Consider the following 11,380-nt stretch of genomic DNA (forward strand, 5'->3'; position numbering starts at 1 on the left):
AAAACAAATTTATTGTAACAAATATGTTTATGCAATAGAATCAAATTCCTTCATTTTCTGCATACAAAAATATGTCCTGTTCTGCCACCCCCTGAAAAAATCTATCAGTTTTTGGTAAAGGATACCATGATTCATTGGTCTCTTGAATTCATGAATGATCATTGTGTTGATCCTAGTTCTTCCAGCTTCCAAAGAGGCTTATCTTTGAAATGCTATTGTTATTGTATAGATTGTTGTCCTCGTTCTACTAATTTAAATCTTCATTAGTTTATAAGTTTTCAAGATGATTCTTGAATAGTAAAGAATCAATACTTCCATCCCACCAAGTAGTATATATTTAGAGATGTGAGGGATTAATAGTCGACCTTATCCAATTTTCTCATTTTACTGATGAGAAAACTAAGACCCAGGATCATTAAGTGACTTTTCAAAAGTCACATAGGTAATAAGCTCTAGGGTCAGGATTTGGTCCCATGTTCTTCAGCTATAGAATCAGAGATTTTTCTACTGTAAACACTGATCTAACAAAGCACAGATCCAACACTAAGCAAAAGGCAGAATCACTGATAGCAAGCATGGTTTTATACTCATTGTAATTCATGAACTATTACATGCTCAGAAGTCAATGATTGCTTGACATTCCGGAAAGCATCCTCCTGTTTCTGAGCCCAACATCAGAGAATGCCCTTTCCAGGAGGCAGTGAAGTGGGTCAGGAATGCTTGTCTTTTGTTCAAGAAACCATTTAAAAATTGAGCAACTGTAGGATGCTTCAAGTGTATTTTTCTTTCTTTCATCATTTATTTATTCATTATTTATTTATTCATTTCCTTGTCTATCTCCATTTGTTTATCTACTTATTTGTTCATTCACTTGTTTATTTATTTGGTAAGGTAGTTAATTCATTCATTTACTTCATTTATTTATTTTTTTCTCACCTGTCCATGAAATTACCTTGTCTGTCAATGAGAAAGTTGGGTAAATGTTCTCCATGGTAACTTCCAGCCCTGATAGCAGATGAATTACTATTTTTAGGATATTTCATTGCCTATAAGTTTTCTCTAAGTTAAATTTCCAAATTTCTCTTGATACCCTAAACTGTGAAATGATGGTCATTAGACAGTAGCGTGTGTTTCATAAGAGCTATTTAATAAATGTTTGCTGACTGATTGAAAAAGTCTTATCAGTTTAATCTAATTTCCTTTCATGATATGGTTCCTATATTGAGATTCAATATACAAAAAGGATACTATATTAAACTTGGAATCATGAAGACCTGTGCTCAAATATTACTCTAATTTTTTTTATTATTATTATTCATGAGAAAGGTACTTATCACCTCTGAACTTTAAGCATTTCTCTAATTTCAGCTGCATTGAAGGGAGCAATTGCCGGTATGACAAAATTCAGTATCTTTAACATATTAATTTGACTGATGAATCAGAAGAATCCTATTATAATGATAAAACCTGACATTATATACCTTTATTTAATCAAACATATTTGCAAAGATTAATCAACCAATACATTTATTTATTTCAATTTATAAATTAACATAAAATCTTTTTATTACTCCCATCTAAGTCACCATCAGAATACTTTTTCAATGCTTTCTCATGCACTTGTATTAGCCCTGTTTAGTCACGATAGGAAATTTGTTTAAATTTATTTATTAAGTTATTTGGCTAATATTTTACCATGTGCATGCCTGTGTGTGTGTGTGTGTGTGCGTGCGTGCGTGCATTTTTATTACCAAAATATCTCATCATTGTTTCTTTACCTGGTTTAAAGGTTAACATCATTTTTGCCTTATAAAAGATATTTGCAAATATTTTACATTTCTCTATGAGTAGTCTACATAAGAGGATTTATTTTTCTTTGGAATATTTGAAAATAATTTATGAAGTCATTTGCACTTGTTTCATGTTTCTATGTGGTGATTCTTTAAGTTTTCCACTCTTACTATGGTCAATTTAAATTACTAAATTCCTTTTGTGTCAGTTTTTTTTTTAAATAATTTTCTTTTTTTAAAGATAATCATACATCACCTCTAAATTTTCTGACCTTTTAGGATAGAAGTTTGTGTTATTCCACCTATTTATATTTTTTCTATTGAAGACGTTTAATTTTCCATTTTTAATTATATTGATTTGCATCTTCTCTCATTTTTGGATGAATTTTGCTAAGACTTTGTTAATTTTATTGATCATTAAAATAAATAATCCCCAAATTTAATTAGCAATTCAGTTTTTTCATTTTTCTATTTTTTCCTACTTTTAATTTTTGAATCTCTCACTGTTTCTGTTGAATGTTTCATAAGCATTTTTCCTCTTTTTCTTTGTTATTAAAATAGGCATTTTATTAAAGACATGCCTCTAAATAGTGACTTGGTAACAATCCAAATATTTTCCTACATGTGTAGCTCACTGCAACTAGTACTGGCAGACTGGTTTAATAGAAAAGCTACTGTCATTTTGGACTACAGGCTATAGATATCATCTATCTACCTAATTGTATGCCCAGAGCTCCTATAGGTATTCTTCCCCCTTTGCAATTGTCTAGTAGAATCAATTAGCTTTTAGGAAAGGGATTTGCTCAAATTGCAATGTAAGATAAAGAAATAAAAAGCATTTCCACTGAAGGGAAAGAGTAGGGACACACAAAGTACAATGGTAGTCATATGACTAAGATAGTTTTTGAACAACAAGGCTTCATTTTATTTTTTATTTTTTGCAGAGTCTTCCCAAAGTTAAGTGTGGTGAGGGATGCATTTCTCTGATGCTTATTGGAACTATTCTCACAGGCAAGTCACATATGCTATACAAAGTATTCCTTTGCTGGACTTTGCTAAACAGGTCACTCAACTTGGCTCCTGGACTGGTTTCCTACAGGATTCAGATGTTGCTGGCCTGGACTAGGGAGGTTACTTGAACACTTGGTCTAGCTGTTGCTATATTGGGCCATTCAGACCACTTGCTTAATGGACTTGCCATACTTTGTCAGTGAGATAACTGTTCTTCATACCAATGACTGCTGAATTTGTGTAGGCAGTCATGGCCACTAGGCTATTCTTAGATAATTACATCTCTTCTGCTTGTATTGATCCATTGAACTCCTTGGATTTACTTTTCTAAGGGCAGTTAAAGTTCATACCACCTCTAGCCTCTGGTATGGCTAAATGTTTCAGTGCTCTTATCAGCTGAAATGTTACACTGCTGTTTTAATAAAAGTCAATGACTCTTCACCTACCATTGTGACAAGCCTTGCAAGCCTCACAAGCTGAAGGCTCCTCACCTACAAGCGGGAGGTTGGGGAGTCTAACTTCTCATGTTTAACAATCATCCTGTCCCTCAGAAAGGGATTTAACTATTATATATCAGTTGGTTGCACTTACCAGATGCCTGGTGAGGATTCTTAGAGAGTTGAATGAATGGGAAAAAATGTACAGTGCCAGTCTCTGCCCTATGAGGTAAGTTAATTCTTCTATTGGACTTTTCTTTCATCTTTTTTTTTCTTTTTCTTCAGTTTCCAAAGGTGAGATCAACTTTATTAGCTTGTAAATGCTGCATTTACTACAATTCCCACAAGTTTTGATATGTGTGGGTGAATTAAAAGCCCAGTCCTCAGCTTGGGATTGAAGGTCTGTATCAGTAAGGCAGAATTCATGACTTCAAAGATAACCATGAATATGTCTGAATGGTCCAGAATCACAGGATATAAGGAATTCTCTAAGTAGAAGGCAGAGGAGTTAAAGCATTTATTGAAACTCAAAAATAGCAGACCCATGGACCAGTGTCCCCAATTCGACATCCTGGCAAGAATCTTCCAAAAGCAGTATGCCCATCTCACAATAGTGACCAGGAGGCCACAGAAAAACATTATGGCAGCAAGCCAAGACATACTGATGTTTCCCCTCCCCAAATGCCAGGGCCTTCCAGTAAGAAGACCTCCCACTGACCAATAGCCTCTGTTCAGCACTCTCCAGTCTCCATGAGGGTCAGTCCTGCCTTTTTGTAGCTCCTGCCGCTGTTGCCGCCACTTCCGCTGCAATCTCCAAGCTGTGTTCCAGCTAGCTGACTGCTTCCTCTCTCCTTCAGCTCTCAACTCTCTCTCCAACTGCCTCCCCAACTGCCTCTTAGCTGTGCTCCAACCGTTCAGCAAGCTTCTCCCACACGAGCTTCCATTGGCTCCAGTCCTAGCCACTCCCCCCAGGATGCTGAGAGCCCTGCCCCCAAAGCCCAGTGAATGGGCGGGAAAGATCTTTCCATTCACTGATTGCCTTTACAAGATCTTCTAGAACTTTCCCCACTTGTCCCATACAGCTGCCCAGCTGTTTCAACAATCCAGCTAGCAGCTGCTGTGGGGGGTGTAAAATCAACAACAACCAGCTCACAGAATGCTGCAAAAGCCCAGGTTCTTTTGATCTGCTTTACTAAGGAAAGCAAAGTTAAGGGGTTGACAAGTTTACTTTAATCCAGCATACAAATATCATTCACTTAGTTCAGGGGGGAAAGCCAGCACCCTGAACTTCAGAGCAAATACAAACAAATTACAAGCATTGACAGACAGACCAAATACAATTTATAGTTACCAACATCTGAGTTCATCCCAGGAGCTCATAACAACGGCTGGCCAAGAGTCACACGTGCCACCACTGCTGTGGGTCAGAGCTCTGAAAAAGAGAGAACCAATACCTGGTTATATATCTTTTTCAGGGCCAATGGTGAGTCACACATGCAACTCACCCACATGACCTAAAATTGTCACAAAGATGTGGCTGAAACCCACGTGGTCTAAAAGCCTCTGATGTCACGAACATGTCACTCAAACCCATGTAAACTAGGCTTTCCTTCGAGGCAAGGAGGTCATCAAAGACTCCTAATTTAATCAAGGAAATAAAAGCCAAACTCTTCAAGGGCACTTGGTGGAACTAAGTGCTTAGAGTCCATTTTGATTGCCAACACACCAGCCAATCTAATCAACTTACTTTCCCCTAAATACATCCAGAACACTTTTGCCACTATTTTGCTCCCACTATTCCCCCTGCTTTAAATACCTCTTTCTCCATTTATGTAAGTCCAACCCATCAAGGTCTTTCTTGAACCTTATCTTTCCCAAACAGTCTTCTCTATACTCTGGGTGATCAAGCTCTCATAACTCCTATAACACCTATAACACCTGTTCCATTTCCTATGATATCCTGTACTGTTAAATATCTTTGTATATGCACTGTCCCTCCAATTAGAATATAAACTTGCTGAAGAGATGTCTGAGCTTTTTTTTTTAAACTAGTAGTTTCTAATCATAAAGTCACGTAGACATCATAAATTCATTGTACCACAGACATTACAAAGTGATGGTGAAAATGTCAATAAAGTACCTTTCTTCAAGGATTTGAGAAATACAGTGTTTAACTGGCACCACAACAAAGAGGACAGGCAAATAAACTTAGGGCCCAGACCACCCTACAAATCTAGGTTATCCCCCACAACATCTAACTTTAGCTTAAGATATCGTTTTGCCAATCCTTGGCTACCTGTCACTGGTCTTCAGCAAGCAATTCTAAACACATTGGAAGTCTGAGTAATAATATATCTTCCTCATAGACTATTGTTTAAGCAAATTTGCTCCCCACTTTTGTGTTTCACATTGTCCTTCTTCACAGTAGCCTTTTAAAAAGGTCTGGGACAGATGGGTCTCCCTTTCCCTCCCAGAGCAGAGTCCCCTGAAAAGCTGAGGAAGATCTTATTCAAACTACCTGCACTGGTTAAGCATATCTGTTCATGTATGCAGGCAGTAATATACATGGGGCTACTGCCCAAGTGGTCAGACTGGACTAGAGGAAGCCCCAGTTTGCACAAGTCCTTCAGAACCCCAAATTCCTCCTCCAAAATCATAGTGCTGCCAGCTGCTTCCAAGGCTACTTTAATCTTCTCTGCTTCTGATTTGGCAACATTGGCTTTGATTTCCTGGGGTAAGGACTCTACCAGCTTCTTTGCCTGGACAAGCTTTATGCCTTGGACATAATTCTTTACTTCCTTGATCAGTTTCACATTATCCACAGGCTTAGCTTCTGTCAGCCGGAGAGTCAAATGTGTTTGTTCCTTTGGTTTGGGTGCCTCTTCCTCATCTGCTGCCTCAGGGGCTACCTTTACAGAAGCAGCACTTGGTATCATGCCACCCATTGGCACCAGCCCCACACCCTGGATCTTCAGTGTTTTCTTCAATAACTTTTTGAGTTCAGAAACTTCCAGTAGAGTAAGGCCAGAGATGTCTTATACTAACTGCTGAATCTTAGGAGGGTACTGCTTGGGGGTATTGTCCAGTGGCTCCAGCCAGTTTCACTTCTTTGATGACAACTGTTTCTCATTAGCCTCAGGGCACAAACACCGAATAATGACAGCTTGGTCTGGAGCCCAGCCTGGGCCCAGAACTTCAAGCAGGGCCCCTGTAAGGGGCTAGCAGCCACAGCCAGCATCGTGGTAGGCACAAGAGGCTGGACTTTTCATATACAATTAACTCATACTGGTATAGTAGACTGAGTTCTAAGAGGGAAAATTTCTTTCCGTGAGTTGTAGGTATGACCTTTTGGGCAGCTATCCTCCTAACATAAATTCTAAGTGTAAATCTCTCCCTTAGTAATCAGCCAGTACAGTCATTTAGTTCTTAGAAAAAGGAATTCATTCAAATACCAAAGGAAGAACAGCACATACTAAGTCTAAACCTTCATAAGGTATGTAGTACTTTCTTAACATCTGACATGACTTCTGTTACATTTCACTAAGTTTTGTCTTCTTTTCTGAAGTCAAAATGGTCACTTGATTATTGTGCTATTTTTTATAATTATCTGATTAATATTATATTGTTATTTTTCTGATTTTTTTTCTCTGACTCAGTCTTTGTAGAGCACACTGTTGCTTAGCTTCAATATATTTTATATGATTTTACTGATATAAGTTTACATTTAATTATAGTTTAATTGCATTGTGTTCCACAAATGAAGTAAGTACAGTACTATATTTTTTAATTTACCAAAATATTCTCTATGAACTAAAATAAGACCTATTTTATGGTCATTTCATTTGTACTTGAAAATAAAATGTATTTTCTTTTTCATCAATTTGGTTCTCTCCATATATCTATTGTTATCAACTTATTAAGTAAGCTGTTTAAGTATTAGATTTCTACATTATTAATCTTTTATTGAATTTGTCATGTTCTGATAATAAAACACTTAGCTTCCTTTTTTGTCAGTTCCTTGAAGACAAGAGATTATTTCATTTTTAGGTCTTTATATACCAAGAACCTAGCACATTACCTGAAATATAGTTCACATTTATTATGTGTTTGTTGACTTATCAATTACTTTTGGTATTTATGCAATTGTCAAAATGTTTTTTGAGTATTAAATGATAAAGCAGGTAAGTGGTACACTGGACAGAGTTCTGGGCCAGAAGTCAGGAAGACTCATCTTCTTGAGTTAAAATCTGGCCTCAGACACTTACTAGGGGTTTGACCCTGGGCAAGTCACTTAAATGTGTTTCCCTCAGTTCCTCACCTGTAAAATGAATAGAAGGAAATGGCAAACCACTTCAGTATCTTTGCTAAAAACAAACTCCAAATAGAGTTATGAAAAGTCAGACATGACAGAAGTGTCTCAATAATATCAACAAAATATAAAATAATTGATACATATTTCCCATTTTTAAAAATTTTGCAAATGTGCAATAACCCTTGTTTTTTTTTTCTTTAAAATATTTTTAATTTGAATTCCACTTTATTAAGTATCTGACACAATTATTTTAAGAACTTTCAGGGGTATGACATAATTTAGAACAACTCTTTAATTTTAATCTAGTACTGTTGATATCAGGTGTGTTTCTTATAAGCAATGTGCAATTTAGTTTACTGTTTGATCATTTTATGTCTTATTTTATTTTAATAGAAAGGCAGACCATTCATGTTTATTGTATAAGTAGTAAGTTTATAATTTTGATAACTTTGTTCTTATTATTCTTCTTGTTACTTATATGAAACTAAGTTGATCTTTTTAATGATGTCAATTATTAAACTCTAAAGTAAAATTCATTCTGCTATGAATTAGTTAATACTTTAAACTTAGTATTTCTTTTATAAAGTGCCCTTTTATCATAGAATGAAGTTTTCCTTTGGGATTACCATCTCCATTCTTTTTTTCTCCTTTTTATCTGTTTTACTTTTTATTTGTCAGCTCTTTAAGTGTTGTAATATGTTAATATGTTATTTTTATTTTGTTTTAGTCATTATGCATTTTTATTTCAAACACTAGTCTTACTGCTTCTTTTAAAATTAAGAAAGTTGGCACACCTAATTCTTACATTGCCCTGTATAAACTTTTCTATATATAAAATATTAACTATAAGTGATATTCAACTTTCAGGATACTATTTTAGTTCTTCACTCAGTTGGATATCTTCTTATAGTTATAATTATTCACATATTTGTTCATATTTGTTCATACATTTTTCCAGATCTTATTTATTTTGGGAGTGGATTCTTCTATTTCTGAACAATTCATGTTTGAATTACATATCCTACATATGTACATTACATATATTACATATCCTATATTTACATATAATTACATATGCTATAATACCCCATATTTTTTCAGACTTCTACATATTTTCCAGCCTTCATTTCATTCCATGGTTTGTACAAATTTAATATTGCCTTAATTTTTATTTTAATGTAATACTTTCCTAAGACTTATAATACTTTTCTTTGTCCATGAATTTACGTAGTTTCACATAAACATGCCTCAATTCATTATCTTTAGAACTGCTTTTTGCTAAAACTTTATTCTCTCTACTTGAAGGTTATTTAACCTACTCTTCATGATTCCAGACATTTTCTTCTAATCATTCCTTTGATTACTATATTTAACTTGTACTCTTTTCTTTTATCCTATTCTTTTCTCTTTTCTTCACTTTCCTTGTCTCTGGAGAATTAGGAATAAAGTGAGATGAAAGAAAGAAGAGGTGTTAATTGTAAATTGCATTCTCAATGAGGTTAATCACAAAAAGGATTATTGAGTTAAATCCTTTCAATACATAATATACATTTTAATTTATCTTGTCACATTCCTATCTCACATATTGATGCTTGTATGTGAAATTCTGAGAGAATTGTGTCTTTAATTTTATACAATTTATCTATAGAGTTATATTTGTTTAATTATTACTCTATTCTGGGCCAGGAATGAAAGTAGAGATAGGCATTACTGATGTGATCTGAGTAGGAGCTGAAGCTTCTCATCGTGAGGCAAATGGGAGGCTTTACTAAGGTTTAGAGAAGATGCTCCCTTTTATTTAGTATTGATAATTGGGATTAGATGATTTGGGAGATGGGAATATTTTTCCTCAATAGAGAGGAAGAGGAGTAGGAATACCTGCCTCAGTTTACTTTTCTAAGTATTTTTAAAAAATGCTTGTAGGCTTAGGAAGGGCTACATGGAAAAGATAGAGAAGTGTCAGGACAAGGGACTAGTGGTATGCCCTGGAGCCCATTAACCTATTTGCTTCTGGACAGCTAGGAAGATTTTGGGGAGGACAGCAAGGCAAAGAATATTCTTAAGCTTTCTTGAGATTGGGAAAGTAGTGGACATTGGTGGGTTATATCCAATGACTGAGGGTGAAGAAGTAGAAGACGGTATATTTCAATCTGCCTCAGGGGGCTACCTGGGTAGAATGGAAGAGAGTGGTATGATAATAAGGAGTAGGGTTCCACATCGTGCATGTGCATGTGTGTGTGTGTATGTGTGTGTGTGTGTGTGTGCATTTGTGTACTGCATGATAAAAAGATAGATCAGAAAATGGCCATATTCTATTGATCTAGGAGAAGGGGAATATGGAAGGAGTTGCCACTTTCATAACTAGATTTAGTAATTAAGGAGCTGGAGTTCATTATTATTTAGAGTTTTCATTTAGATGGTGGTTCTAGTACTGCCTTGCCAATTCTGAGAACTATATGGGGAGCTAGAGATAAAATAAGGAGAAAGGCCTTAAAATCCTCTATCCCTTAAACTCACACTGAAAGGAAGACAGGAGTGATGAGTAGGGGTGATACCATTTTGTGTCATTGAAGATTCAAAGACTAGCATAGCAAAACATTGTGTTTCCTTGGTGGAAGTGGTAATCTCAGAATTTTTCAATTGGTTTTTCAAGGTTCCCTGACCCTTGCCCAAACATCCTTGCCCTAGTCTTTTTTGTAGAAAAAGGAGAGCATTCAGTGGCATTTTTTTAATACTTAAGAGGATAAGAGACAGTAAATTACCTCAGCTGTTTTTTTTTTATTTTTATTTTTAGTTTACCACGCACGGCTCTACATAGTTTTGAGTTCCAGTTTTTCTCCCCTCCCTCCCCCCTCCCTCCCCAAGATGGCATGAAGTCTCATATAACTGTCATGTATAACTTCGCATTGAATTAATTTATGCACTAGTCAAGTCGTGGAGAAGAATTTTGACCAATGGAATGAATCATGAGAAAGAAGAAACAGAACCAAAAAATAAAAAAAAAACCCAAAAACAAAAACAAAAGAGACGCAGAAAAGGCGAGCATGTAGTGTGCCTCAGTCTGTATTCAAACTTCGCAGTTCTTTGTCTCGATGAAGATAGCATTCTCCATCGTGAGTCCCCAGGAATGTCCTTGCCCCTTAGGTTGCTGAGAAAAGCGCAGTTTGTCAGGGTTGGTCCTCATGGAATCCATATATCTGTGGCTGTGCACAACGTTCTCCTGGCTCTGCTCCGCTCACTCAGCATTATGTCGTGTAGGTTTTTCCAGGTTGTTATGAAGTCTGCATCATTCCCATTTCTTATGGCACAATAGTATTCCATTACCTTCATGTACCACAGCTTGTTCAGCCATTCCCCAATTGATGGGCATCCCTTTGATTTCCAATTCTTGGCTACCACAAAGAGAGCCGCTATAAATATTCTTGTACATATGGGTCCTTTTCCCGCTTGCGTGATTTCTTTGGGATACAAACCTAGAAGTGGTATTGCTGGGTCAAAGGGTATGAACATTTCTATAGCCCTTAGGGCATAGTTCCAAACCGCCCTCCAAAATGGCTGGATCAGCTCACAACTCCACCAGCAATGCAACAATGTTCCAATTTCCCCACATCCTTCCAGCATTTATCATTCTCCTGATTTGTTATTTTAGCCAATCTGACAGGAGAGATGTGGTATCTAAGAGTTGTTTTGATTTGCATTTCTCTAATCAGCAGCGATCCAGAGCATTTTTCCATATGCCTGTAGATAGCTTTAATTTCTTCCTCTGAAAACTGCCTGTTCATATCCTTTGACCATTTCTCAATTGGGGAATGGCTTGTATTCCTATATAT

The 11,380-nt window shown here is 36.2% G+C and overlaps 1 pseudogene; it reads right to left on the minus strand.

Moving 5' to 3' along the window:
• Positions 1–5,670: 5,670 nt before the first annotated feature.
• Positions 5,671–6,476, minus strand: LOC118838143 (annotated as a pseudogene).
• Between the last annotated feature and the right edge of the window lie 4,904 nt (positions 6,477–11,380).

This window comes from Trichosurus vulpecula, chromosome 1 (genome assembly GCF_011100635.1).
Source record: "Trichosurus vulpecula isolate mTriVul1 chromosome 1, mTriVul1.pri, whole genome shotgun sequence".
Lineage (NCBI taxonomy): Eukaryota > Metazoa > Chordata > Mammalia > Diprotodontia > Phalangeridae > Trichosurus > Trichosurus vulpecula.